The sequence below is a fragment of the Varanus komodoensis genome, unplaced genomic scaffold (assembly GCF_004798865.1).
Source record: "Varanus komodoensis strain SLA01 unplaced genomic scaffold, ASM479886v1 scaffold27, whole genome shotgun sequence".
NCBI lineage: Eukaryota > Metazoa > Chordata > Lepidosauria > Squamata > Varanidae > Varanus > Varanus komodoensis.
In genome coordinates this window covers 859,245-886,754 of record NW_025335701.1, presented here as the reverse complement: position 1 = coordinate 886,754, position 27,510 = coordinate 859,245, and the positions used below count along the sequence as shown (strand labels likewise).

Here is a 27,510-nt window from a genome sequence, read left to right as displayed (position 1 = left end):
ACTAGAGGTATTATCAAAGCTTGTACCTCCAAGACTTCCCTTTTGAGTGCCATCCACCCCTCCTGAACCCCCTTGCCTTCCAGTACCCTCTCAGGAGAGTTTCCCCAGTCTGACCTTCCTGAAGTCTCAGCTTCTAGTACTATACCGGCTGGTCACTTCCATGCCCCTGATAGGAAGGCAGGCAGGTGGGCAGGCAGGCCTGAGAGCTCATTTACAACACCAGAGGAGGACAGACTGATGACACCCATATTTCCTGGTCTAGGGGGTCTAACACTACAGTGTTTACTACTCTAAGAGGAAAGTTTTATTTATTTATGTGTTCATTGGTTTCAGCTTTAACAGTATGCCTATGTTCTACCCTTAACCAAGTAGGGGAATTAACTGTTTCTGTGTGATCATTGACAATAATAATATTGTTCTCACATGTATGTTTGTGACGAAGAGATAGCAATTGTCTCTGGTGTACCTCCAATCTTAACACCGCAGCGGAATCATTGTTCAGCGGTTCTCCTTTTTAGTGCTGTAAATTAACAGCATGGAGGATGCTTGCCAGGTGAATGGATGAGAAAAAAGACCAGGCATGATGTCTGGTAAGGGTAAAGCATACATGCCATATACATGTTGGCCTGTGAAGTATGTATTGAGAGCCAGTGTGGTGTAGTGGTTAAGAGCATGGGACTGGGACTCAGACGACCTGGGTTCTAGTCCCCGCTCAGCCATGGAGCCAACTGGGTGACTTTGGGCCAGTCACACTCTCTCAGCCCAACCTACCTCACAGGGTTGTTGTGGGGATAAGAGGAGGAGAATGATGTAAGCTGCCTTGAGCCCTTTGTAGGGAAAAGGCAGGATATAAATCGATAGATAGATAGATAGACAGACAGACAGACAGACAGATAGATACCAAAAAGTATACTCACTTCTGTTGAGGAGCTTGGACAGGCATATGAATGGAGTGTTAGGCTGGATGGACCCTTGGTCTGATCCAGCAGTGCTTTTCTGATATTCGACTGGCTCTTGCATTTGCGTATTTTTGACTGAAAAGAAGAGTCATCACTGCTATCTATAACTGTAAATCAATATATTGTTTGGCCCTCAGCAGGGGATTTTATCTTTCACTTTGGAACTCCCTGCCTCTGCAACTCCACTCGGTCATCTCTCACTCCCTGCCTTATTTTTCCAGCAAGCATGTAGCCTGTCTGGTTCCTTCATGATTATTTATTTGCTGTTCTGTTTCTACTGAGTTCAGCTCTTCTTTGTCCTCCTCTTCAAGTATTTTTGGCCACCTAGAGCCCTTTTAGAATTGTAAAGGTAATGTGTGCTTGTTATAAAAAGTGTAAATAAATAAATAATGATTACCAACCTTTCAATCTCTCCAGGGAGTGTCACCCTCCTTCAGTTTTCTCTGACAGTGACACTGGGACCAACTTCTTTCAGGGTCAAATACATAAGAATTATTAGATGCTTGTAAGCAGTGCCCTGGGAATAGAACTTGATGCAGAGGATAGAAATTATGAGAAAATACTTTACCCTTCACACACCTACACAGTAATGATTTGATGCAATATAATGGGGAAAATGCAGCAATATTCCAGTACTGTTATATTAATCTGTAGAATGCCAGATAAATCATTTTATTTATTAATTTATTCAGTGCATTTGTGACTATCCTCAGGTAAGGAGTTCCCAAAGTTGCTTAAAAAATCAACTGCAATCTGTGCCCTCAAATGCACAGTCCAGAAAGCCACAAGAAACAAGAAAAGCCGCTGGACTGGAGGGGCTCCACTTCATCACTGCTGGCATTTGGAAGCAGGTCCTGACATCCCTTTTGCCACCATTGGCTAGAGAGCTGCATGTGGACAAGCAGGCTGCCCCGATGAGGGCAAGTGACTGCAGGGGTTCTTGGTGCTGGAGTGCAGTCCCTTTTCAGATGCCTGTACATGCCTTCCCTTACCCTAGCCCAAGTGTACACCCCTCCTTAAGTAATGAGGATTCCAGGCAGCCTCCTGTCCAGGTATTGATCAAACACAGACTTGATTTGCTCCAAAATTATTGCAGCATCCTATGCCTTCAGCCCATGAATTGAGCCTGCTTCCTAAGGGGCTTGCTAAGTGTAATTAAGGAACACTTTGCCTTGGAACTGAAAACTGATTCTAAGACTCAGCTGTGGAGATGTGTTCTTCTCATGTTTCTTCTTTTTATGAACTCTGTATTTCACTTCACTTCACTGGATTGCTCACTGCAGGAATCATTTGATATTGCATATTGTTTACTGCCCTTCAAAACCCTTGTGTGCACCTTGACCTAAATCACTGCATCTCTGCTCTTCAGCTGAATAAATATTTCCCTTGACCTCACAATAATACATCTTTAGCTCTTTCATGTCTCCAATTCCTGCCCTCTCACTCGCTCTGGTCAACTCGTCCATGTTTTCATCTCTGTTTGGAATTAACTTTGGATCCCCACCCCCAACCCTTTCCTTTGTCGGCTTGTTGCACAGTTTCTGTGTATAGTGTGTGTGCACTTACTTGATTCTGTATATAACCATACAAATCTGTCCCCAGGAATCATTGGAGGAAACTATTGCATCTCAATGAAATTCAACATATAATGAATTTATGGATTCCATTACAACCAACTGTGGCCTTCAAGAGGACTGGTCACATGCATGGATGACAGATCAGTCGGTGGCTATGAGTTGGGTTCAAAGATAGCTTCTTCTTGTAACTCTGTGCACTTTAGTTACCCATAGGATGCTTGGAACACAGTTCCCCTTTCTTTGGGCCTTGCAAGTTGCTAGAGAAGTCTGGCTGAAAGGACTGAGAGATAGATGGAGGGGAATTCAGGCAGAATAGAAAATTGGAGAAAAAGCAGAGAAGGAGAAGGATCCAATGAGGAGACTATGGAGAAAAGAACAGTGGCCACCTTCAGTCATTACAGCATCGACCTGGGGTCTGATTCAGGCTCAGAAATGTCGATCACTGAGCTGCAGTTACCACAGGTATCCCCATTTAACTCCATTCCTACTTATTCTGGTATTCAGAGACATTTTTAAATGATATACCCATCTGAGATGTTCCCAACTATTTCTTCCACACCTTAATCTCAGTCATAAATAAATCCTAGTTATTGTTTGTTTCCCGGGCTAATAAAGTTGCCTGCTTCTTGTTTCTCCTGCTTCCCTGTTATAACATATGAGGCCTCGTGAGCTGGAGATAGTGCACAGTATTTTGGGGTCCTGGAATTCTTCTGTTCCGTTCAAGCTCTCCCATGAATATTTCAACCCAGGTCCTATTATTTCCCTTCAGCACTAAGAATTTTTGGTTGGCACTGGGGAGGTACAACCTGAATAACAGTTAAGGAGCGGTGATGGCAGGCTGGAGGCACATATATTAGATAGATTATGGCACAATCTAGCCCCAGCATGCATGAGTGTGCAGACATCTACATGACAATTAAAAAACACAGTGGTGCAGGGTGCTGAACCCTGATCATGCCTTGTCATCAGGACATGGAAATGCCTGGGGCCTTGAGTTATACATTGTCTTCACACCAATTTTAACATGATTTCTATTTAAAACTCAGTTGCTGTTGCACTCAAATTTTTGAGAGCTGAGCCAATCTTGCTGGGCTCCAAAGACTTGGACCAGAATGAGTTGTGTATGTATATAGAAGCAACAGCAGGAATACCAAAAGAAGGTCCAGACAGTTCCCAACTTAGAGACAACTATACATAGAAAACTCCCAAGTTATGAACAACCTGTACTTAAGAACGAACTGCCATAAAGCTTATTAATTAAAAAAACTACAGGAAATCATCATCATCATAGAGGGAGAGGAAGCAAAAGGAAAGAAAGACCCCACCCATCCAGAGAGGGGAATTTCTCCAGCATTTCCCTGCTGCAAAGAAGGGGTACTGATGAATGTGGGTAGAGATATTCATTTTTTTCCACTTTCCCAGGGGTCCTGCAAATGTGGACAGCAAGTGCACATGATCCAACTTACATACATACAAATTCATACATACATTATCCAACTTACATACATACAAATGCAAACTTATATACATACAAATTCGACTTAAAAACTAATTTCAATTTCCTAAAGAATGGAACTCAGTCATAACCCAGGGACTGCCTTTTTTATGAAAGTACTCCATTGACTGTAATCCTTCCACTTGTCCAGGTGGTGAGTCTAAGGGTCTGGCCAATGCATCACCTTAAATCATGGGAGGGGCAGCCTTGCATCATTGTAGGTTCTGCTTTTTTTCCCCATTGAGGCTCTACTGTGGTCATAAAAATGAATAAGCAGGCAAATAAAACATTGTTTCTCATGCAGGGATAAGGATGGAGTTTGTTGAGTTCATATTTTCTGAACTTTGCAATGCAGTTTGCAAATAAAATGTGTCAAAATATCTATATAATATTGGAAATGATTACTAATTCATATCATAGGAAAATGTATGTACAGAAATGCATTATATTGGGAAAGTTCCTTGCAACAGGAGTAAATTTGGCAAAGTGTCTAGAAATAGTGCATTAGAGTAAATGTACATCAAAAATATGCAGACTTTTTAAGTCACAAACTGCTTCAGAAAGGAGGTGGAACAAATATAATCTTGGAAAAATGAAAAACTGAGCAGAATCAAATGTGACAGCTTTGTTCATTCCTACTCTAATCTGCTAGATACAAGGATGCCATCTTCCATTTCATGACCATAGGATGTGGTGAAATTCTTGGCATGACTTTAGTGCAAGATTATGTCATGTTATGTTGCTGGGACATGTTAGCAATAAATCAAATGCACCCTTTACTTCACAGATAAATAGGTAAGATTATCCTCTACAATCCTCTGTGTGTGTTTTTGTGCGCATGCGTATGTGCACATGCTACCTGTACCTTTTGGCTGCTGCACAATGATTGTACTCAGGTGCCCTATTTCTTGTTTGTTGCAGTTTGCCCAGGGAACAGAAGCTTGCTGTACTTTTCATTGCTTGATTCTTTTGTGTATTAAAAGGACAATCTTCCCCTCTCTGACACATGTATTGTCTGGCAGAACAAAAGATCTACAATAGCAGACCAGCCGCAGTCTACAGAGGATAAACAAATAAATGCACTCACTTATCTGTCTGTCACATTTATGAGTTGCTCCAAGTGGTGCACCTCTCAAAGCTTTGCTACACCCTTTAGTTAAATCCCTGTTGGCATCTTATTACTGCTGCCACCACCCTTCACCTTTGAAGTCACTGCAGCTAGCTGCAGAATTAAAAGTTCCCTTTCTGGGTCATTGCTATGGATGTAATTGTTTTGGGGGCACCTGCTCAGGCTGGCAAGCCCACGGCAACAGGCAGGAAGCATCAGGCACATCATAGAGGTGGTGATTAATCTTCTCACAGGCACACAGGTGACACTTCTATTGCAAAGAAGTAAACCAGCATAGCTTGCAGGAAAGAAGCAGATTCCTCAGCAAAGATCATATTTTACATGGACAGGACTTTGTGCTGAATGTTTCCTAGCAATATGCAGTGGTAATTGCCAAGGGCTACTCTGCACTGAAGATGCATGCATGCCCCGTTGAAATGGAGGCACCAGCCATGTGTGCACCGCCATCATTCAGTGCTGAGGTTCCAGCCCTATATGGTTACTGACTCCTCACTTAGCAGATCAGAGGATGCTGCTCCAGTTGGTCTAGGGACTCTGGGATTCAGGCAACCTGGCTCCCAGAGAGTGAGCATTCAGAACAAGCAAACAGGAAGTGCAAACAGGTTTGGGGACAGAGTTTGGTGGGGGAGATAAAAAGGGAGTTTCTAATATGTAACTATTTTTTACTTTTCCTTTTTACTTCTTTTTTCTCCTTAGTTTCCCCCGGCCCTTTGTTTTCTTCCTTGTAACAAACTCCCATTTACTGGTCAGAGTGTGTTGTTAACCTTTGGGGAAAATAGGAGAAAGCACTGGTTGTTAAAACAGACCCAGCAGGCTAGAATCAAAAAGACAGCAGAAAGAATGGACTGAGAAGGCTCTTCAGTGGGGGCTGCTTTTCTCAACATGACTTACACATGCCACAAGTGCAAGCTAGTAGCCCTGCTAGAAGAAAAGGTGAGAGTACTAAAGTAGCAAAGGTCTGTCGTTATTTAGTCACAAAGTGGTGCCTGACACATCACGACTGCATGGACAATATTCCTCCAATGTTCCTCTGAGTGGGATGGTGTAGCTTGATGACCTGCAACAGCAGGGAGTTGGACACGATGGCCTTCATGGCCCCTTCCAACTCTACTATTTGATGATTTTATGAAAGATGGGTGAGGGGCAGACAGACACAATTATATGGTAGTTTGAACATTCTTTGACACTGCCCTTCTTTGGGATTGGAATGCAAACTGACCTTTTCCAATCCAGTGGTCACTGCTGAGTGTTCCAATTTTTCTGGCATATTGAGTGTCTAGCCTCAAAGTAATAAAAGATGATAAAGGGTTTTTAGATTGAGCAACAAAACTGGAACAGGTAAGAGTAGTGCAGGAACTAGAAGCACAACAACAAGCAGAGGCAGAAGAGGAAAATTCTGAGGGAAGGGGGAATGAGGAAGACACCAGTGGAAGCAGTGGAACTCTCAAGCCACTTTCAGCTACTCAGGGATGAGACGGGATGGGAAGGGAGCCTACAGTGGAAGAACTACAAGTCATCCTGTGCAACACTGTACAAGGGGCTAAAAGTAAACCAAGTGGTGGCAATGACACCAAGGCTTGCAAGAGCAAGAAGAGAAGAATGCAAGTTGTGGGAGACTCCCTGTTGTGTGAGATAGAAACACGTGCATGTCAGGAAGACCCATGGACGCATCAGGTATGCTGTCTTCCTGGAGGACAGATTAGTGACATAACTGAAAGATTGCCAAGGCTCATACAACCCACTGTGACATATCCCTTCCTTCTTATATAAGTAGGAACAAATGACACTGCCTAGCAGAGCCTTGAAGAAATCACATCAGACTTTGAAGCTTTAGAGAGGAAAGTCAAGAACTCTGGGGCCCTGATAGTTTTCTGTTCTTGGAAGATGAATAGACAGGGAAAGAAAAATAGTCCAGGTATATGCTTGGCTATGAAGGTGGTGCCCACGTGAGAGATTTGGATTCTGGGACCAGGGGCTAAACTTCCTGGAAGATGGATTTCAGGCAAGGGATGAGCTACAGAAGATGTTTGGTCACAGCATGAAATTTATCAGGAGGGTTTTAAACTGAATCTTGCATGGGAGGGAGAACAGAATGGAACAATGGACAAAGACTTATGCATCACAACTGAGGGAGCAGCTTTAACAGTGCCCAATAATGGTCTTCCAAAAAAGCAGGAAGAAAGCTAAAGTATGGGGGAGGGGGAGACTTCCGGTCATGATGACAAGTGGTCACTAACTCTCAACTGTCTACCCCAATGCCAGACTAATTGGATGGCTCTATCTGGATAAATTGCATGATCTTGGATGCAAGATAAAGGGAAAGGTGCTTGCCCTTTGAAAAGATCAGAATACTGGGGCATTGATTTATGGACTCTGACAAATTAAGCTTTAAAAATCTCTAAGGAAGGAATCCTCCCTCCCCCCCTCCAGGATGAGTGCCAAAACTCTGTGAGAAGAAACTTAAAGGGAGTTTTATGGCCTTCTTTTACTGTTTCCTACTAATTGGATTTTAATAAAACCAACATTGAATAAATAACTGAACATGCTAAGAACATGGAGATCATGGTTACAATAAGACTCTGAAGGGAAGTGGAAGTGACTTGATGACGTAGCAATTTATGTGAGAAGCATCCACTTCCTGAAATGTGCTTCACCTAGTGGATGAATGTCTCAATGGCAGCTTGGATCGCAGAAATGGATACAAATCCAGCTGACTCAAGACAGCTGACAAGACGGTCTGATTTTAATCTTTCTAAGATTTCACATTTTGGCAAAGAATCTGATAAAGAATCTGTCACAGAAGCAGTTGGGGGTGATAGAAAGAAGGAAACTCAGAGAGAAGGTGACATGAGGGAAGGTAAGAGGGAGAAATTGATGAATACTGTTAAGAAAGTATTAGAAAAGAACAATAAAGAAATAAAGAACTTAATTAAAGACCCGAAAGATGATGGACTTTAATCTCAAAACATTATTACTCAAATTAACTAGGATAATAAAAAATCTCAAGATTGGAGAAACAAATATTGGCCGTGGCCAAGAGACTTCAAGAAATAGAGGAAGCAGTGATGGTTAATACAATACAATTGGATCATAAGGCAATAAAATATCTGAACTAGATAAAGAAGTGATTTCCCTGCAGGATTCATATCTCAGATTAAACGTTTGAATCAAGAATCTTCCAGAACAATTATCATCAGAAGAAAAGAAACTTAAAAATGATATTATTGATTGGATTAAAGAAATGATTCCTGACATAAAATGGGAACACTTGGATTTTGTAAAGGTGCATTGAGTTGGTTACAAGCGAGGAGCCAGGATGTTTCCAAGAGATGTTTTGATCAGATTGTCAAATTATTACAAGAAAGAAAGATTTATGGAAATAATGAGAGAAAAATCAGGCCAACGGAAATGTAAAGGAGCCCCATTTCAGGTCTACCAAGATCTCTGCTTCCAGACTTTACAGTTTAGACAATCACTGAGCCTAATTAAGACTGTGCTATAGAAGAATAGCATGGAATATATCCAGTGTTCCTGAAAGTTTTGTACAACTGGAGGATCTATATAATAAGTTTGTCAGAAAAGGGTAAAAGCCTATTGAGTGGATGAGGACTTAAGGATGAAGGGGAAGATCAAGGAATTCAAGAAACTTTAAGAAAGGTGCTGGCAGTGGTGCAGATTTGAGAATCAGTGTTTGATGGAGCAGATCAAAAGTTGAAGAAAATGGATAATAAAGAAAGGATAATGGCACAACTTGGGAAAGAAAAATTAACTTGGCTTAATGTTATACAATTGGAACAATGGACTAGAGAATGGATGAATAAAAATGGTAAGTGCAGAGACCAAATTTGAAGAGATTGTGGTGAATAGGGAGATCCAAGGTAGTATGCAAACAAGGAGGATTATAAGTGATGTATAAGATGTTATTAGATAGGGTGGATATATATGATCTTTTAAAAATCTTATGGGGAATGCATTTAGAAAGGGATATAGACAAGGAAGAATGGGGAAAAATATGGGATGATGTCAATTAGAATTATGGGAAACTTTTATAAATTAGTATGGAAATGGTATGCCAGTAAAATTATTTTATTTGGATAATCAATATTCTAGTTTTTGTGGGAGATGTGGGCAAAAAAATGGGTACCTATTTCCATATGTGGTGGGATTGTGAAAAGATTAAGAAATTTCAGATAATGGTTTTTAAAGAGATTAGTAAGATACTGAATTTAAAAATTGAAGCAGATCCTGAAATAGCATTACTGTTAATAATTTATGAAAAGAAATGAAAATGGAACATTAAATAATAATACATTTGGTAATAGCAAAGAATTGGAAGGAGAAATGGGATCTTCAGTTAATTGAATGGTAAAAAAAATGGAATATAACTGTTAATGATAAGATGACATGTTGGATTAGTGAGAAAAGGACTGATAAAGAAGAATAATGTTAATGGTATATGGAATTAATTTATTAAATATGTATTAATAAAAGGGAAGAGTAAACCTTCAATTAATTCAATGCAATTTTGGATGGAAGAGGGTTTTCCTGAAAGAGTGAAAGTCAGAATTAGAAGCAAGGAAGATGAAAGAAATGAAGATAAAAATATTATATTGGCATGGTCCAGGTAGTGGGGTGCACTAGCTGTGTTTTGTTTTCTATACAGATTTTTCTGTATTTTGTGTTATTTTTTAATTTTTATGATGTATTTTATACTTGTTGTTTTAATTATGTTTTTTGTAATAAAGCTAGAGTAGAAAGCACATGTTCTTTGATGTCTATATAATAATGTCCAGAGTATGGGGAACAAGCAGCATGAACTTAAATTCTTAATACAGGAGGGGGAATATGATCTGTTAGGTATAACTGAAAGCTGTTGGGATGACTACCATGATTGGAATTCAAAAATTGAAGGATATAGCTTGTTCAAGAAGAACAAAAGGAACAGAAAGGGAAGTGGATGTTAAAGTGGATGTTTAACATTATATGTTAAAGATACATATCCCTGCACAGAAATACAGGAGGATGACTTTAGTGATCCCATGGAGAGATTCTGGATTACCATAAATGGAACAAGGAATAAAACGAATACAGTGGTTGGAATCTATTTTGAAAAGCAAATTGGCAGTGTTTTATGATGTTAGCGGACTTCAATTTGCCCCAATATCCTGGGGAAGACAATTTGAGAGACAAATTCTACCAAACATGGCCCCTCCATGAGTTTCCTTACATGTGTTGCCAATAAATTCCTCAAACAGAAAGTAGAAAAGGGAACAAAAGGAATGGCTGCCCTTGACTTGATGCTAACCAACAAGGAAGACCTAGTGGACAAAGTGGCAGCTCCAGGAACTCTGAGAGAAAGTGACCATGCCATACCTGAATTCTTAATTCTAAAGGAATGCAAAAGCCAACATCAGTTCTAAAGAAAACAAAAACCAAATGTGGCCAAATTTGAATCAGATTTCAAGTATTGATTGGGTGGGGATTCTGGGGGGGTACTGTGGGGATTCTATGGACATAATATATCTTGACTTTAGCAAAGCTTTTGACAAAGTGCTCCATGATCTCCTGATTAGCAGACTAGTTTAAACAACAATCAGGTCACCCACAGTTGGCTACAGAAGCAGACTCAACGTGTTCTCATCAATGGCACCTTCTCAAACTGGATAGTGGTAACAAGTGGAACACTGCAAGGTTGTGGGAGGAATGCTGGAAGTTGTAGGACTTACACACACACACACACACACACACACACACACACACACAAAACTTACGTTTTTAATTCTATATTATTTACCTGAGAGGAAGTACCCCTGAATGCAGTAAGACCTACTTCTGAATAGGCATGTATAGGGTTGCTCTTCTGGATGTGAGAGTTAACTCTGCTGAGAAAGGTTCAAGTTATGACTTAGATTCTGGGATATTGTATTGGTTAGTACAGTGAGTTTTGCTTAAATATTCAAGCAAATAAGAGAAAATGAAGCACAACCGATCGCTTATACAACTGAAATGTGATTTATCTGAACCACAGTGTTTTTCTGGTCAAGCCAAGTGGGTTTGAGGTTTATGTCTAACAAAATTATTTCATAAAACACTAAAACCCATGGCAAATATTTATAACAAGATGAAAAGTTTCAGATTCTAAGTCTTAATTCTTTCATTGCAAGTAAGTTATGGATAAATCTTCACGTCACTCAAGGAAGACATATTTTGCAATTGATTTCAATTAGCCTTAAATGTTGGATCTCATGGCACTATTTTTGGTCAGGTGACAGCATTTTTGTTGGTACAAGGACAAAAAAAATTACAACCAAGATAGAGCAGACCTAAGATATCTTTATGCTGGAAGCAGAACCAGCAAATGACACCCTTTTTCTAAAGCTAAGGTGCATTGTCTCCATGAAGGCTAGGCAGGTTATTTTGGTAGCTGAAGCAGAAGATCCCATGAATGCCCTCTCTCTTCCTGCCTGTAAATATACCGTGATAAAAACTTTTGTAACATCACAAATCAGCCTCCTGAAGCAGTGACAGATTTTTTTTTCTCTTAACAGTAAAGCCAAGCCTGATGAATAGTACAACAAGGAATGTCCAAATTGACGAGACATGATTGCATCAACCTATTTCTGTTCTGTGCTCTGCATGCTTTCATTCAGGAATCCATTCCATCCCATTCCCACATTTATCTGCAAAACTAAACAAACAGAAAAGGCAAGTGGCTCAAAATAACTGAAAGCATTAATGATTGTCTCAGCCCTTCCCAAGCTTTGAACTATGCATCAGGAATGTATAGCTGGATATCAACTCTCCTTCCCCAATAAATGTCTATTTGCACCCTATCTCATTGGTTGTTCTGAGGAAGACATGTCTCCAACCACATATCTGAACGAAGCATCACTGATTTCAAAGATTTTCTGAGAACGGAACCTAATCCCAATCAGTCTTCCATGAGTAAATGGATATACGAACACCTCTTTTATGTCTACTACTAATCATACTCCTGCAGTAGCTCATGATTCAGAGAACACCTCAAAGCTTATTTCATTAAGTGCTGCAACTTATTGACATCCTGCTCTCATTTTTTCCAGGCATACTCGCAGTTGCAAATGCTCACAGTATTTTATTTATTTATTTATTTAGACCATTTCTATGCCACCCCATTCGCAAAAAGCCTTGGGGCGGCTAACAAAATAAATACACAATCATATAATTAGCCATTAAAAATCCGGAAACATCTCGGCACAAGCATAAAAACCCTATAAATACAAGCAATAATTAACAATTAAAATAACTTTTAAATAAAAAGGTCTTGGCCTGGCACCGAAAAACAAATAACGACGGCGCCAGGCGGACCTCTCTGGGGAGCGCATTCCATAGGTCAGCACAAATTAGATATATAAAGCTGGTCATCCATTAAAGTACCCAGGAGACTGTTGCTGTAAGGTGCTGGTATGAACAGCTCATGGACTAGCCAGAGTCAAGGAAACAGGAGACAGCAAAACTCAGCCAGCGGGATGCAGAGTGCTGTTGCCAGTCTCACATGGATGTTGCTTATGCTATTAGCTAATGTAGCGTAATGTGGGACTGAGACTCGGGAAGTCTGGGTTCTAGTCCCCTACTCAGCCATGGAACTAACTTGGTAACTCTGGGCCTGTCATAGACTTTCAGCCCAACCTATTTCACACAGTTGTCCTTGTATGGATAAGACTGAGGGGAGGGAGGGAATTATGTAAACCAGCTTGAATTCCTTGAGAGGAAAATATGCAGGATATAAAAGTAGTCAACAACAGTAGATTTCTGTTGATTGTCAGAAGAGTGATCTAGCTCTTAAAAATCTCATCTCATAGCAGGAATGCTGGATACAGAATATGGTAGCAGCAGCCCTACTGGATTATTTCCTAGATCTTAGAATCTTAGAAATGTTACCACTGTAGATGCTGTTGAAGCCATTTACTTAATGCACAGAGGTAGGAATAAACCCTTTCCCCCCATCCCTATACTCAGTATACCTAGAATTATTTTCAGAATGGGACATAGGTGTTTCAGGTGGGGATGGATGAATCAGTCTATTTTTTCCATTCTTAAGTTTGTTTAGTCCCCAACTTTGAGGGTTTTGCTTGCTTGTTTTCTGTCTTTCAGCATGAAAATTAGTAAATTTTTCTCCTATTCCATCCTTTTCTTTGCACACTGTTCAATAGATTAGGCATGGTTGATGGACCACAAGCAGAAGGTGACTATCAGTGAGGAATCATCAGGATGGTAGCAGTAATGAGAAGAGTCCCCCAGCGCTCGGTTCTGAGATCAATTCTGTTCAACCTTTTTATAAATGACCTGGAGGAGGGGATAACCAGTCTGCTGACTAACACTGTGGAGCATACCAAAGAGGGGATGGTGACCACAACTGAGGAGATAGGTGCTCCAGATCCAGAAGGATCTGGACAAGCTGTGGAAGTGGGCAGGGGACAACAGGATGGCATTCAATGTGGATAAGTTCAAGGTTTTGCACTTGAGATGCAAGAATAGGTGGCATATGTACAGAATGGGGGACAAGTGGCTGGAAAGCAGCACTTGCAGAAGGGATCTTGGAGTACATGTCAGCAAAATGGGGGGTGGGGAGGTAGGAAAGTGCTGCTGCAACCTTCTTTTTGTGACAACTTTTTGGCAGCAAAGAGGGAAGCATTGAATTTTGGTAAGGGAAGGAATAATCAACCAATGTACCACATGCACAATATTCAGTTGTGTGAATGTTAAGAAGCTCATGGACAGTTCTGAACTTATGAGCGTATTTGTAAACTGCTGCTCCAGGCTTTTTTTTTACAAAAGAGTGAGCATTATAGGTGGGCAAATTTTGTACAGACAGTTGATTATTTACAATATCTGTCAGTCCCAGTATGAACAACAGAATGGAGTAGAAGCTAAGCAGGTCAAACTCTCTGGTGGGATCTCTTAAACTCCATGTTTTGATCTCCAAAACAAATTCTATGAATAAAAGTTCTACCTAGACATTTCTGAATACTTCCATACGCAAACTTCTTCTAAAATGTACAAGGCATGCTTCTGGGATAGAGTTCCAAGCTGTGAAGGTAAGACATGAAAGTGGAATCATACTTCTACAAATCAATAATACTTGAAGGCACTAATAGGCTATCCCTTCAATCAAGCAGAAAGGCTGGCCATTCTGCCTCAGCACCTTCCAACCCACCAGTAAATTATTAAATAGCAAAGTCTTAATTAACTTTGAAAAGGTGAGGTATCTCTTGCAGTGCCATATACTTGACCTTACCTGAGATATTTTTCCCTGAACATGTGGTGCGAAATGGGAATGGCCCCAAATATGCTGCATTCAGCTCTGATCATACACTTTGCCTCTGTTTCGCAATCAATTATCTAGTAGGCATCACTTCTACAGTATATGCACAGGTGGTATACAATCTATTCACAAAAGGACAACGGTGACTATTTTTCATAACACCTCCTCTATCCTCATGCTGGCCATTAATAAAAGGCCTGAAAAGCTTTTCTACAGAGATTACAAAACAACCTTCCATGTATGATTATAATACAGTTTAAAGCTATAAAGTGCTATTCATCCAAGTTTGGATACTTGCTGTTTGTAGAACTATTTGGAAGTCTGCCAAGAAGCCAGTAATCAATACTACTATTTAATGTTGCTTCCTGGACAAGAAAGGGTGAATTTAATTCAGATGACCATCATATATACTACTGCAGGCAAGAATCCCTCAGAAGAAATGGAGTAGCCTTCATAGTCAATAAAAGAATAGGAAAAAGTATGATAATGGCAGTTAGGATAGTGATAGTTAAATATTGGAAACAGAATAGGGTTTTGCAAAGGCATGAATGGTATCATGAAATATGGAACATGGTAATTAATGATAAACTGATGACAGAAATAAAACTTAAAAGAAGGTTAATGAAAGCAAATAAACATAATGAAATTTGGGGAAATTTTGTAAAAGCAGTATTGATAGAAGGCAAAGGCTGTAAACCCAGTCAAGATTATATGAACTTCTGGAGGGGATATGGAAATAATTGAAGTATATTATATATTATTAATTGTTACGGTATGTGAATGGTGGTAGCATTGGTCTCCAGGGTGGTGGGGGCACTTTATTATTTACTTTTTATTATTGTGTTTTTGTTATGTTATATTATTATTGTTGTGATGTATTGTATTTTTTTGTCAAAAAAATGGGGGGGAATTAAAAAAAATAAAAGAGTAGGAAAAGCAGTGCATAAAATGACAGACTGATCTCAGTTCGAATCCAAGACAAACCATTCGACATCACAGTAGTCCAAGTCTATGCTCCAACCACTGATGCTGAAGAGGCTAAAGTTGACCTGTTCCATGAAGGCCTACAACACCTTCTAGAATTAACACCAAAAATGATGTCCTCATCATCATGGGGGACTGTAATGCTAAAGTAGGAAGCCAAAAGATAACCAGAATAACAGGCAGGTTTGGCCTTGGAGTACAAAATGAAGCAGGGCACAGGCTGGTAGAATTTTGTCAAGAGAATATGCTGGTCATAGCAACCGCTATTTTCCAAAAACCCAAGAGATGACTCTATACATGGACCTCACCAGATGGTCAACACAGAAATCACATTGATTATGTACTTTGCAGCCAACGATGGAGAAGCTCTATACAGTCAGTAAAACTAGACCAGGAGCTGCCTGTGGCTCAGATAATGAGCTTCTTGTTGCAAGATTTAGGCTTAAATTGAAGAAAGTAGGGGAAAGCACTAGGCCACTCAGGTATGACCTAAATCATATTCCTTATGGAGGTGACAAATACATTTAAGGGCTTAGATGTGATAGAGAGAGGGCCTGAAGGACTATGGACAGAGGTTCACAACATTGTACAGGATATAGCAACTAAAACCATCCCAAAGAAAAAGAAATGCAAGAAAGCAAAAGGGATGTCTGAGGAGGCTTTACAAATAGTTGAGGAAGGAAGGGAATTGAAAGGCAAAGGAGAAAAGGAAAGATACACCCAACTGAATGCAGAATTCCAGAGAATAGCTAGAAGAGATAAGAATGCCTTCTTAAATGAGCAGTGCAAAGAAATAGACAAAAAACAATAGAAAGGGAAAGAGTAGAGAAAATTGACAGAATTTATTTTTGATAAAGCCATGCTGGTTTCTATTAATCACTGCATTTTCTTCAGATGCTTGCTGATGGATTTTTTAATCATTTACTCCAGAATTTTTCCAGGGATTTGATGTCAGACTAACTGCTCTATGGTTCCCAGGTTCTTTTTCCCCCTTTTTGAAGATAGGTACAACATTGGCCCTTCTCCAGTTGTCTGGCACTTCTCCTGTTTTCCAAGATTTATCGAAGATAATAGCCAGTGGCTCTGAGAGTTCCTCCTCTAGTGCTTTTATGACTGGGATGGAGTTCATCAGGCCCTGGAGATTTGAAAGTATGTATTCCATCTAGGTATCCCTTGACCCTGTCTGTCACTCTTGGGCTGCCATCTCTCACTTCAAGCTTCTACTTCCTTTTGATTGCAGATTTCCTTGTGGGAGAAGACTGAGATTAAGGAGGAAATGAGTGCCTCTGCCTTTTCCTTGTCATCTGTTGTCACTCTGCCATCCACTTTAAGTAGCTGGACACCCTTCTCTTTCTCATGTCTTTTGTTCTGGATTTATCTGAAAAGGCTTTCTTATTGTTCTAAGCATTCCTTGCTATTCTCAGTTCATTTCCTGCTTTAGCCTTGCTGAGGCTATTCCTGCAATTCCTTGCTATTTTTTTATATTCTTCCTGTCATTCCCTTTTAGGTATTTATTCTGTTATAACTGCCTTGGAGAACATGAAATTAGAGATAAGAATAGCAAAATGATGAAGAACCCCTGTTTGTAGTGTAGAATTAGAAGATTCATTGCAGCTAAAGAATGCCATGTTCTCCTCCCACTCACCCTAACTCATATGCTACAGTTGTTAATCTCGTACAGAAAGAATAGAAATCACTCATTTGCGGCGGGGGGGAGGGTGATATCAAACAGCTACTTTCAAAGCCCCTTTAGCAGGGACAAGCAATTCCCTGCATTCTTAGAACAGTCTAATGCATAATGTATAAGGTTATGGGGGGAACTGTGTATTCATGAGAGCAGCTTGGCTTTTGTCAAAAAGAGAACAGTGCAAAATTATGATAGAATAATTTTCATTTCTGCCACATTGTTTTTATATTACATTCATGCTTGGGAACTGACAGGTTTGTTTGTTGCTGACAATGGCAGAATGTTCCCCTTCCAAACACACACACACACAGCAAGGAGGAGGGAGGGATTGTGGGAAACATATTGGGAAATGGCTGTAGAAGTCGAGTTGAATCTCTAGCCCCACCATTTTTACTGTGACACAAAAGTGTTGGTGGGACAGCATGGGAGTATTGAGAGAAGAAGCAGATTCTACAGTTGTCCTGAGCTTCATGATCCTGTAGAAGGTGTTCGATAATGATGAGATGAGTGGTTGAATATTGGAAAGGAAGGTAGCAAAAAAGCAATGTAGCTTTGGAAAATTGCCAAGCAGATGTTCTAAAAAGAATGTCCCCCTTTTCTCCATCTTTAAACACTTTGCAATGCACATGTTGAAAGAAATAACATTAAAAAGGAGCATGGATTTGTTTGTTTTTTTTTCATTTACAGATATTTTTGTAAACCATTTCCTGCAGCAGCTTTGATCTGATCAAACATGTGAGTGTTCTTAACAGCTAGCCCTATTTTCTCCGTTACCTGCAAGAGGAAGGCACAGTAAAATCAGCAACATATTGGAATTCCTTGGTACAATTAGAAAAGAAGGATGATGTATCCTTTTTTGTTTGTGTACTGTTTGGAGTACAAAACAGAGTGATGGAGGAATTAAATGGATGAACATGAGGGACAATAGAAAAAATATCTTTAGTGGAATCATTTGGGTTTCAGAAGCATAAGAATAGATGTGCATAGAATTGAACTGTTGAGTCAGCTGTGAATCCATGAAAGAGAATTGTAGGCCAAAATGTTTGGTGCCTATTGTTACAGTGTTGTGTGTTCTTTTAAAGCAGCAGCAGCAGCAACAGCAACAAATCCATTTTACATTATGACAAATTCATCTGCAGAAAGATGAGACCAAATCAGCGAGATTATAGATATTCTAAGAAGCTTTGGTATTCGTTCATTTGTTTAAATAAAATAGTGACAATTTCAGTGGATTTAGATTTGACAACCTGATCATGAAGTACTTTCAATTTCTGAACCAAAAAAAATCACTGTCATACTGTAAAGCACGTTCACCAAGAAAAAGATCCATAGGTTTACATCATATACGTTAGATAAATCATCCAAATATCTGTCTAGAAATCTAAATGTAGGTTATACAGCACAACACTCACAACATATTTGGATTGGAAAGGAATACAGTAACATTTGTTTACACCATGTTTTGGTGCAGATGGGGATCTTGTAGAGGCAGTCTGGGCTTTGACAGGGGGAGGGACCTGACTGTGGGGGTATGTTATCACCCTCCAGGTCAACTTGAGTCCCTGGACAATGTTCTGACAGATCAGATTTGAAGGCTATCTCGGGGGAGGGACACAGAAATTATGGGAGATTTAAATCTCCCAGATATTAGTTGGGAGACTCACTCAGTGCTGACAGCCAGGTCACGTTGCTTCATAGATACTGTAGAGGGAGGATTTTTCATGCAGAGGACCTGGAAGGCAATGAGGGAGGAAATATCTTTTACTTCGTCTTAACCAACAGGGAGGAGCTGATTGATAAGGTGCACTTTAGCTCTGGATGTGAGTGATACTCCATCCTTTGCTTTGAGATCAGGGGAATGGGGATGAGCAGCGGGTCAAGTACTAGAAGCTGGGACTTCACAAGGGTCAACTTTGGCCAACTGAAGGCCAGGCTGGGGGAAGTCTCCTGGGAGAGGGGACTGGAAAACAAGGGAGTTGAGGAGGGGTGAATGCCACTCAAAAGGGAGGTCTTGTAGGCTCAAGCCATGATGATATCGCTAGTTAGCAAGGCAGTGAGGTGAAGGAGAGTGCTGCCATGGATGTGAAAGGAGGTGCTAAGAGGTATTAGATGAAAGAAGGACCTTTGTAGGAAATGGCCACCGGGGCAAGTAGACAAAAGTGTATACCAGGAGGAGGAGGCATGTTGCAGGTTTCTTCCCAAGGCTAATTATGAGCTGAGAGTGCAAAGAATATCAGGAGCAACAAAAGGGCTTCTATCAACACATTAATAGCAAGAGGAAGGGGAGACAGGCAGTGGGACAGCTTAATAGGGAAGAAGGAGATTCAGTGACTGATGTGAGGGAACAGGCACAGATGCTCAATGATGTTTTGCCTCTTTGTTCTCCCAAAATCAGGATGGGGGAGATCTGCATGGGGGATCAGATGAGGCCAGGGATTTAGGGGCACAGATTAGAGTCATTCCCCCCCACAGAAGTCGAGGAGCTGCTCAGGGCACTGGGCATTACAAAGGCACCAGGCCTTGATGGGTTACACCCAAGAGTATTTCAGAAGTTGGTGAGATTTTCCTTGTGCCCATTGGCCTCTACTTTTGAGACCTTGTGGAGAACAGATGAGCTTCCAGAGGACTGGAGGGTGATCTCAGTGGTCCCAATTTTCAAAAAGGGTAATAACTCACTCTGTTTCTCTGTTTCTTGCTAAGGAAATGCAAAGAAACACAGAAACAGAAACATAAGGGTTAGAAGGGTGTTCCCAGGCCATCTAATCTAACCCCTGGCTCCATCTGGCTCCGCTCACGACATGCCTCCCATGTACATGTCCAACCTATCCTTAAACACACTCACCAATAGCCATCTCCCATGGAAGCCCATTCTAACCATCAGGAAGTACTTCCTGGCATCCACCCTAAATCTTGGTTTCCTGAGCTTTGCCTGTTTCCTAGAATGAGTCATAGCCCTAAGAAAACTCGATCATGGAAACTGCTTTTTTTTTTCTTTGAAAAAAAGAGGTATGAATACCAGGCATTTCAAATTCAAGGCATGCATGTGTGTACACGTGTCCAGCATATCCGGTATAAGTGAAGGCGAAAAGGACCATCAATTGCAAGGAAAGGCAAAACAAAGAACTAGAATGGCTCAGGAGGCGTGAGATGATGGTTTATAATTATATAGGAATCCAACGAACATAAGATGCCCTAATTAAAGATATAGCATTTTTGCAGGAAATAAACCTGCAATTACAATGATTAAGCATCAAGAGTTGTGACCAAGAAACAAATGTTGAATTATTGTATAATGTATCTCCAGACTAATTTTTTTCAGCTAATCTCTGTAGCTCACCATATTTTTAGCCAACTGAGTACTGTTTGCTTTGCACTTCTCAAATTAGTTGGGCTTGTCTAGATCCCTGAGGTAAGATAAACAGTTGGATAAACTTGAAGTAGATGTCAGAGAACCTGCAACAGATTTCACAGAATCATAGAATAGTAGAGTTGGAAGAGTTACTATTCCAACTCCAATAGTAGAGTTGGAATTCAGCCACTGGGTCCAACCCCCTGCTGAATTACACCATTCCATTAGATGACTGTCCAAATGCTTCTTGAATGTCTCCAGTGAGGGAGAGCCTACAACTTCCCCAGGTGATAAGTTCCATTGTCTTACTGCTCTGACAATGAGGAGATTCTTCCTGGTGTCTAGCCTAGATCTGTTGTACGTGTAGTACTTGCAGAGTGCCATCATATTCCCCTCAGTCTTCTCTTCCTGCAGCTGAACATGCCTAATTCTCTCAATCCTTCCTCACAGGGCTTTGCCTCCAGTCCCTGAATCATACTGGTTGCTCTTCTGTATCCTTTCCAGCCTTTTTTTCTCTTTTTAAAACTTAGATGCCAGGATTGGGCACAGTCCTCCAAGTGTGGTCTGACTAGTGCTGGCACTTTGGCAAAGGCTTGGCTAAAGTCTACATTTAAATAGGTCAGATTTTAATGGATCTGATCTTTCTTCAGGTCATGTGAATTCACAGTCAGGCAGACAAATTCCCATTTGCAGGGGTGGAGAGTTGCGTTAATTTGCATTAATGCATTAATGCTAATACACAGTGTTACAAAAGCCAGAGAGGGAGGCTATGGGATTAGGGTGGGGGGTGGGGAGTGGGTGGGAGAGCAATTAGTGCAGAAGAGGGAGATATGTGGTTGGGAAGACATCTAGCCAGGCAATTCTCTCAGGGTCCTGTTCTTAAATGCCCATAATTTAATAGTGGGTGAGACAGCCAAGCTGGCAAGTATTGCCAAAACCTGGGTGAGTGAACAGGGGAGGGTTAGCTGACTATAGCTGAGCTTAAACCAAGTTGCAAAGTCTTTTATCAGCCTTGCCTGGGAGTTAGAATTATGAAAACACTAAGGATGAGACAATGACAACCAGAAGCAGTTGATATTTGATAGAGTAGGGAGAAAGGATGCTTTTCACTGCTTAAGAACACTGTTTCCCTCCCTCTTTCAGTGTAAAATTGTGAAAAATCTTTAAGAGCAACTATGAATCTGTAGTCTTCCAAAATTAGTTTGAGTATTGCATTTTCTGAGAACGTTCATACTTATGATTCTATTTGCTAGGCATTTGCAGGATAACATATCTTGTATCTGCTGTAATTTAGATTCTAATATCATAATAGTTATATCAGGTGAGATACTGGCAGCACAGCATTGAAATTTTCTTGGGTGAGGTTCAGTTGGTACAGCTTGAGGATGTTAATAAGAGGTTTGGACAGTTCCATGTAAGCTCATATCTACTGGATCCTTTCCCTTCTTGGCTTGTAAAATTTTCAGGGAGGAACAAGCCAGCTGGGTCATAAAAATGTTTCATGCTTCCTTGTGAGATGGAGTCATCCTGTGCTACCTGATATGCATGGTGGAGAGACCACTCCAAAAGAAACCCTTCTGGACTCAAAGGATCTCTACAGTTTTGGGTTGGTAGCAGTCAACCAACTGCAGCTGCTCTTAGATAGCGATGATTAGCTGGACATAATTCAGTCAGGGTTCAGGCTATCTTTTAGCATAGACACTGGTATAGTCAGCCTGTGTGATGACCTATGCTGGGAGAGAGATGAGGGAAGGAGGATAGTTCTGGATATCTCAGCTACCTTCAGTCCATCAACCATGGTGTCTTCCTGGGGTAGTTGCCTGAGTTGGGACTGCAGGGTATTCCCCTTCAGTGATTCTGTTCCTACTTGGATGTTTGCTTCCAGAAGGTGGTGCTTAGGAATACTGCTAGGCCCCATGGATTTTCCAATATAGATTCTTTAGGGATCATTTTGTTCCCCCATGCTATTAAACATCTGCATGAAACCACTGAGTAGGGGCATCTGGAATTTTGGCAAGCACTGCAATAAGTAAACTGATGGCCTGCAGTTCCATTACACCTCACAGTGTGGACAACTTGTGCACCCCAGATGTTTTGTCTGATCTCTCCCATTATGTCACACCATTTGTTAGGATGGAAAGTGTAGGCCCAAACTTGTGGAAGGTCATTTCTGTTCTATAGTTTGCTTCTAACCAGCTGTGAAGAATTTGAGACATAGAAACATAGAAACATAGAAACAGAGCGAGTCAGAAGGGGTCTCCCTGGCCATCTAGTCTGACCTCCAGCACCAGCCAGCTCTGCTCACGACATGCCCACCATGTGGACGTCCAGCCTATCCTTGAACACCCCACCGATGGGGCCTTAACGACCTCTTGTGGAAGCCCATTCCACACCCTCGGGGTCCTGACTGTCAGGAAGTGCTTCCTGGCATCCAAATGGAACCTTGGCTCCCTGAGCTTTGCTCCGTTGGAGCGTGTCCTGCCTTCCTCTGCAGGGGAGAACAGGTCTCTACCCATCGCCATGTGACATCCCCTCACATATCTGTATGTCCCCAACATATCCCCTCCAAGTCTCCTCTTCTCCAGGCTGAAGAGACCCAGTTCCCTCAGTCTCGCCTCATACAGCATCCCCTGCAAACCGGCCACCAACTTTGTGTCCCTACGCTGCACTGACTCTAACCTGGCTATATCCTTACTGTAATGAGGGGCCCAAAACTGAGCACAATACCCCAGTTGCGGGTGCACCAGAGTCGTGTAGAGTGGTAGTAATACCTCTCTTGATCAAGAAGCCACACTTCTGGCTATGCAACCAAGGGTGGCGTTCGCCCTCTTGACTACCGCATCACTCTGCTGACTCATGTTTAGCCTGCAGTCAACCAGCACCCCAAGGTCCCTTTCACAAGTGCTGCTCCCCAGCCACTTTTCACCTAACCTGTACTTATGACAGCTATTCCTATGCCCCAAGTGCAAGACCTTGCACTTTTCCACATTGAACGCCATCCTGTTGTCTCCTGCCCACTTCCATAGTCTGTCCAGATCCTTTTGGATCTGGAGTACCTGCTCCTCAGTTGTGGCCGCTGCTCTAGTTTAAGTGTCATCTGCGAATTTGATCAGCAGACTGTTCACCCCTTCTTCCATGTCGTTAATGAAAAGATTAAACAGGATCAGCCCCAGGACAGAGTCCTGGGGGACCCTGCTTGTCACTGGCCGCCATCCTGATGATTCCCCGCTAATGGTTACCTTCCGCTTTCAGTCAGTCAACCATGCCCTAATCCACCGGACAGTGCTTTGGTGTATCCCAAAACTCCTCAGTTTCTCCACCAGGATATCATGGGGCACTTTGTCAAAGGCCTTGCTGAAATCCAGGTATACCACATCCACTGCATCCCCTCCAGCTAGCCATCTCGAAACCTTGCCATAGAATTCTGCAAGGTTTGTCTGGCAGGACCTGTTTTTGCAGAAGCTGTGTTGTGTGGCTGTCAGCCTCCCTTCCCTGTCTAGCATCACTAGATCTCTCCCTATTATTAGCCTTTCAATTGTTTTTCCTACAATGGACATAAGGCTAACCAGTCTATAATTCCCCATGTCCCTTCTACTACCCTTTTTGAAAATTGGGACCACTGATGCCACCCTCCAGTCCTCCGGAACTTCACCCGTTCTCCACTAGGTCTCAAAAATGGAGGCCAGCGGGCGTGAGAGAACCCCTGCCAACTCTCTAAGTACTCTCGGGTGTAACCCGTCAGGGCCTGGCGCCTTTGTAATGTCCAACACCCTGAGGAGCCCCTCGACTTCAAGGGGGATGACTCTAATCTGTGCGCCTAAGTCCCCAGCCTCATCTAATCTCCCATGCGGATATCCCCCGTCCTGCTTTGGGGAGAACACAGAGGCAAAATACTCATTTAGCATCTGTGCCTGTTCCCTCATATCAGTCATTGGATCTCCTTCCTCCTTATTTAGTGGTCCCACCACTTGTCTCCCCTTCCTCTTTCTATTTACATTCTGAAAGAAGCCCTTTTGTTGCTCTTGATATTCTTGGTAAGTCTCAGCTCGTAATCAACCTTAGCCTTGCGAAGAATCCTTCTGCAACGGGCCTCCTCCTCCCGGTATACCCTTTTGTCTATTTGCCCCAGTACCCATTTCCTATGGAGGTTCCTCTTTCATCTAATCCCTCTAACTACCTCCTTTTGCATCCATGGCGGCACTCTCCTCCACCTCCCCACCTTACTGACTAGAGGTATCGTCAAGGCTTGTGCCTCCAAAACCTCCCTTTTGAGTGCTATCCACCCCTCCTCAACTTGCTTACCTTCCAGTAACCTATCCCAGGAGACTTTCCCCAGTCTGGCCTTCAGTTGGCCAAAGTTGGCCCTCTTGAAGTCCCAGCTTCTAGTGCTCGACCTGCTGCACGTCCCCAGTCCCCTGATCTCAAAGCAAAGGATGGAGTGATCACTCGCATCCAGAGCTCCCCTAATCTGTACTTCATCTATCAGCTCCTCCCTATTGATCAAGACCAAGTCAAGATGTTTCCCCCCCTCATCACCTTTCGGACCCTCTGTATGAAAAACCCTCCCTCTATAGCTTCTAGGAAGCGACATGACCTGGCTGTCACCACCGAGTGAGTCTCCCAACAGAAATAAGCTCTTTCTTTTTGATAGTAATGAGACTTGATATCCTCCAGTGTTCATCTCTTTCTAGACCTCATCCCTTCCCCACCAAAGAAAAATGCTAATGTTCAGCCGGATCCTTCAGAATCTCTGGGTTCACTACATCATGATATACCATACACACACATACACACATATGCTGATGACTTGAGTTCACTGAAGTATACCAGATATCCTCTGTCATGTGTTTTATTATCTTGACCTCAATCCATCCATTCTCCTTGCTTATGTTTCTTTACCTCCAGTTCATTTACCTCTAGTTCATCTGGTCACAGTTTGATTCATGAGAAAGATGGAGACTGAAGTTTGCACTTAATAATTCCACTTTCTTTGCAGCATCTTTCTTTTAACAGTTGGCTTTTTCCACTGAATAGTACAGCTGAACAAAAATAGCAGGTATTATGAGGGAGAATCTATTATTGAACAGCTAATAGAATGACATGAATTTGAAAGTATTGCTCTGCTACTTTTTCAAGTCTTGTATATTAATCCCAAAACCCACCAAGACAGACGCAATGTTACATTTCCAGGAACTCCTTCAGGACCTGAGTTACTAGTATGCTACATGGATGTTCTCAGGTAAGGAACTTCGCAATTCCTGAAACTGCCTGATCTAACTTGGGAAAATAAGGCCATACTAAAAATATTCCATAGAAGGTTCATATGATGAAATTGAGGGGAAGGGGCAGTATCAGAGTCAAAGATACCCTGAAATGTCTCACTTCAGTTTGCATGCTACATGTGACATCCTGTATGTGAAAACATACTTATCCTTAAACTTTTTCTTCCTAAGCATGACTCTTTCTACCCCTTGGTCTGTCTGGTTTTTCCTCAGAAAATATTCCTTATTTCCTCACAGCTCCCCCCCCCCAACTTTTTTTGTTTTATTTTGTTTTGTTTTCTTCTAGCATGTGCCCTTTTTCATCTTGTGTCACTCCTATGAATTGTTCAATAATATTTCTAGATCACCACATCTCTTATACCTTCAGAAGCATTTTCAGTCCATGAAAACTCACTGACTTAATCTTGTTGGAATCATGTTTCAAAGTTTGTAACAAAAATGTTGCACTCATTGAATTTATCTGAGCTGTAAAATTCAGAATGCATTTCTTGCTTTTACTCATGACATCCTCCTCCCTCCACCTACACATATTTTCAGTCAGTTATTTCCTCTAAGTCAGAACCAAACCCATGATATCCAAGTACTTTATCCACTGAAAAATGACATTTGTTCATAATACAGGACAATAACATATTGACCATACTGTCTTGTATTCCGCTGTGCTAAATGTCCTAATGTTTTCTTCAGAAGCATTTATTATCTGTTGGAAGAAGGCTATGGCTAATTCCTTTGTATGGCTGGGTGGTTCTCAGTAAACCTCTTCCATGATTTTTTCTCCAGTCTGTTTATCTTTCCCTGTTCCAGATGGGTCACTGTTGCAAGAAATATAGCATATCTTTGTTGCAGCTTAAAAACTTACATGTGGAATCTATGCTACACTAAATGGTTTAATCGAATAAACTGCCACGAGATACTCTGGGACCATCAGAAGCTTAGCTACAAAAAAGAAAGTGAGAAAGAGAGAGAGAATTTCTAACACATTGAATGTTCATAACTGCTTCCGCTCATAGTAGCTATGAAGAGTAGTCAGCCCTGAACTTCGGCAATTCAAGCAGAGCCAATCAGTGATAGAGGTGGTACCAGGAGATGAATCCAACCTGGATTTATTTTGGGGAATGTTGGACTAAATGTTTATCAATGGTAACTATCAAGGGGAAATAGAAGGGGAACAATTTGGGGGAAATAGTCTTCAAAATGTTTCAGGGAACTTAAGCACTTGTGATGTGGTTGACTGTCTTCTTTCCTGTAAAGAAGGAAGAGTTCCTGATGTTGTCCTTGACTGAAGGCTGCAATTTCCCTCTTCCCAGAATATGTGCCCCTGCCCATGTGAATGGGTCAGCATTGTTTTTCAGGAGAGGCGCAGGGACAGGGGCAGGGGAGCATTTTGCTAGGCCCCAGATCAGATCTATACAGACTGGTGTGGCTGTGTCTCACCATTAGACAACTTTTCTTGCTTCTGCCTGGGGCAGAAAAAGCAGTATTTATACTTTCTTCCTTTCCTTAGTTGTCTTCCTGCAGCATGTAAGATGTCAGAAAAATCTCCCAAAGCAGGCTTTTCCAGTGTCTTATCTCCTGCACCACTAGCATCCTGCTTTCAATGCATCTCCATCAAAGGACACTTCTGTTGTCCTAGGAGACTATCAAAACCGAAGTCCCAGCCTACCTGAGGAGCTTGATGACTCCAGCATCATTCCTTCTCCTGCAGACCCTCAGAAATTGCTTCTCCGTCAGGCAATTGCCTTGC

General features: G+C 41.5%; 1 long non-coding RNA gene across 1 annotated transcript; it reads right to left on the bottom strand.

The window, feature by feature from the left end:
• On the bottom strand, positions 1-24,850 carry LOC123025513. Its single transcript, XR_006415129.1, has 2 exons — positions 24,798-24,850; positions 1-87 (listed from the first exon to the last, which is right to left on the bottom strand). It is a non-coding gene; the product is annotated as an uncharacterized LOC123025513 (long non-coding RNA).
• Between the last annotated feature and the right edge of the window lie 2,660 nt (positions 24,851-27,510).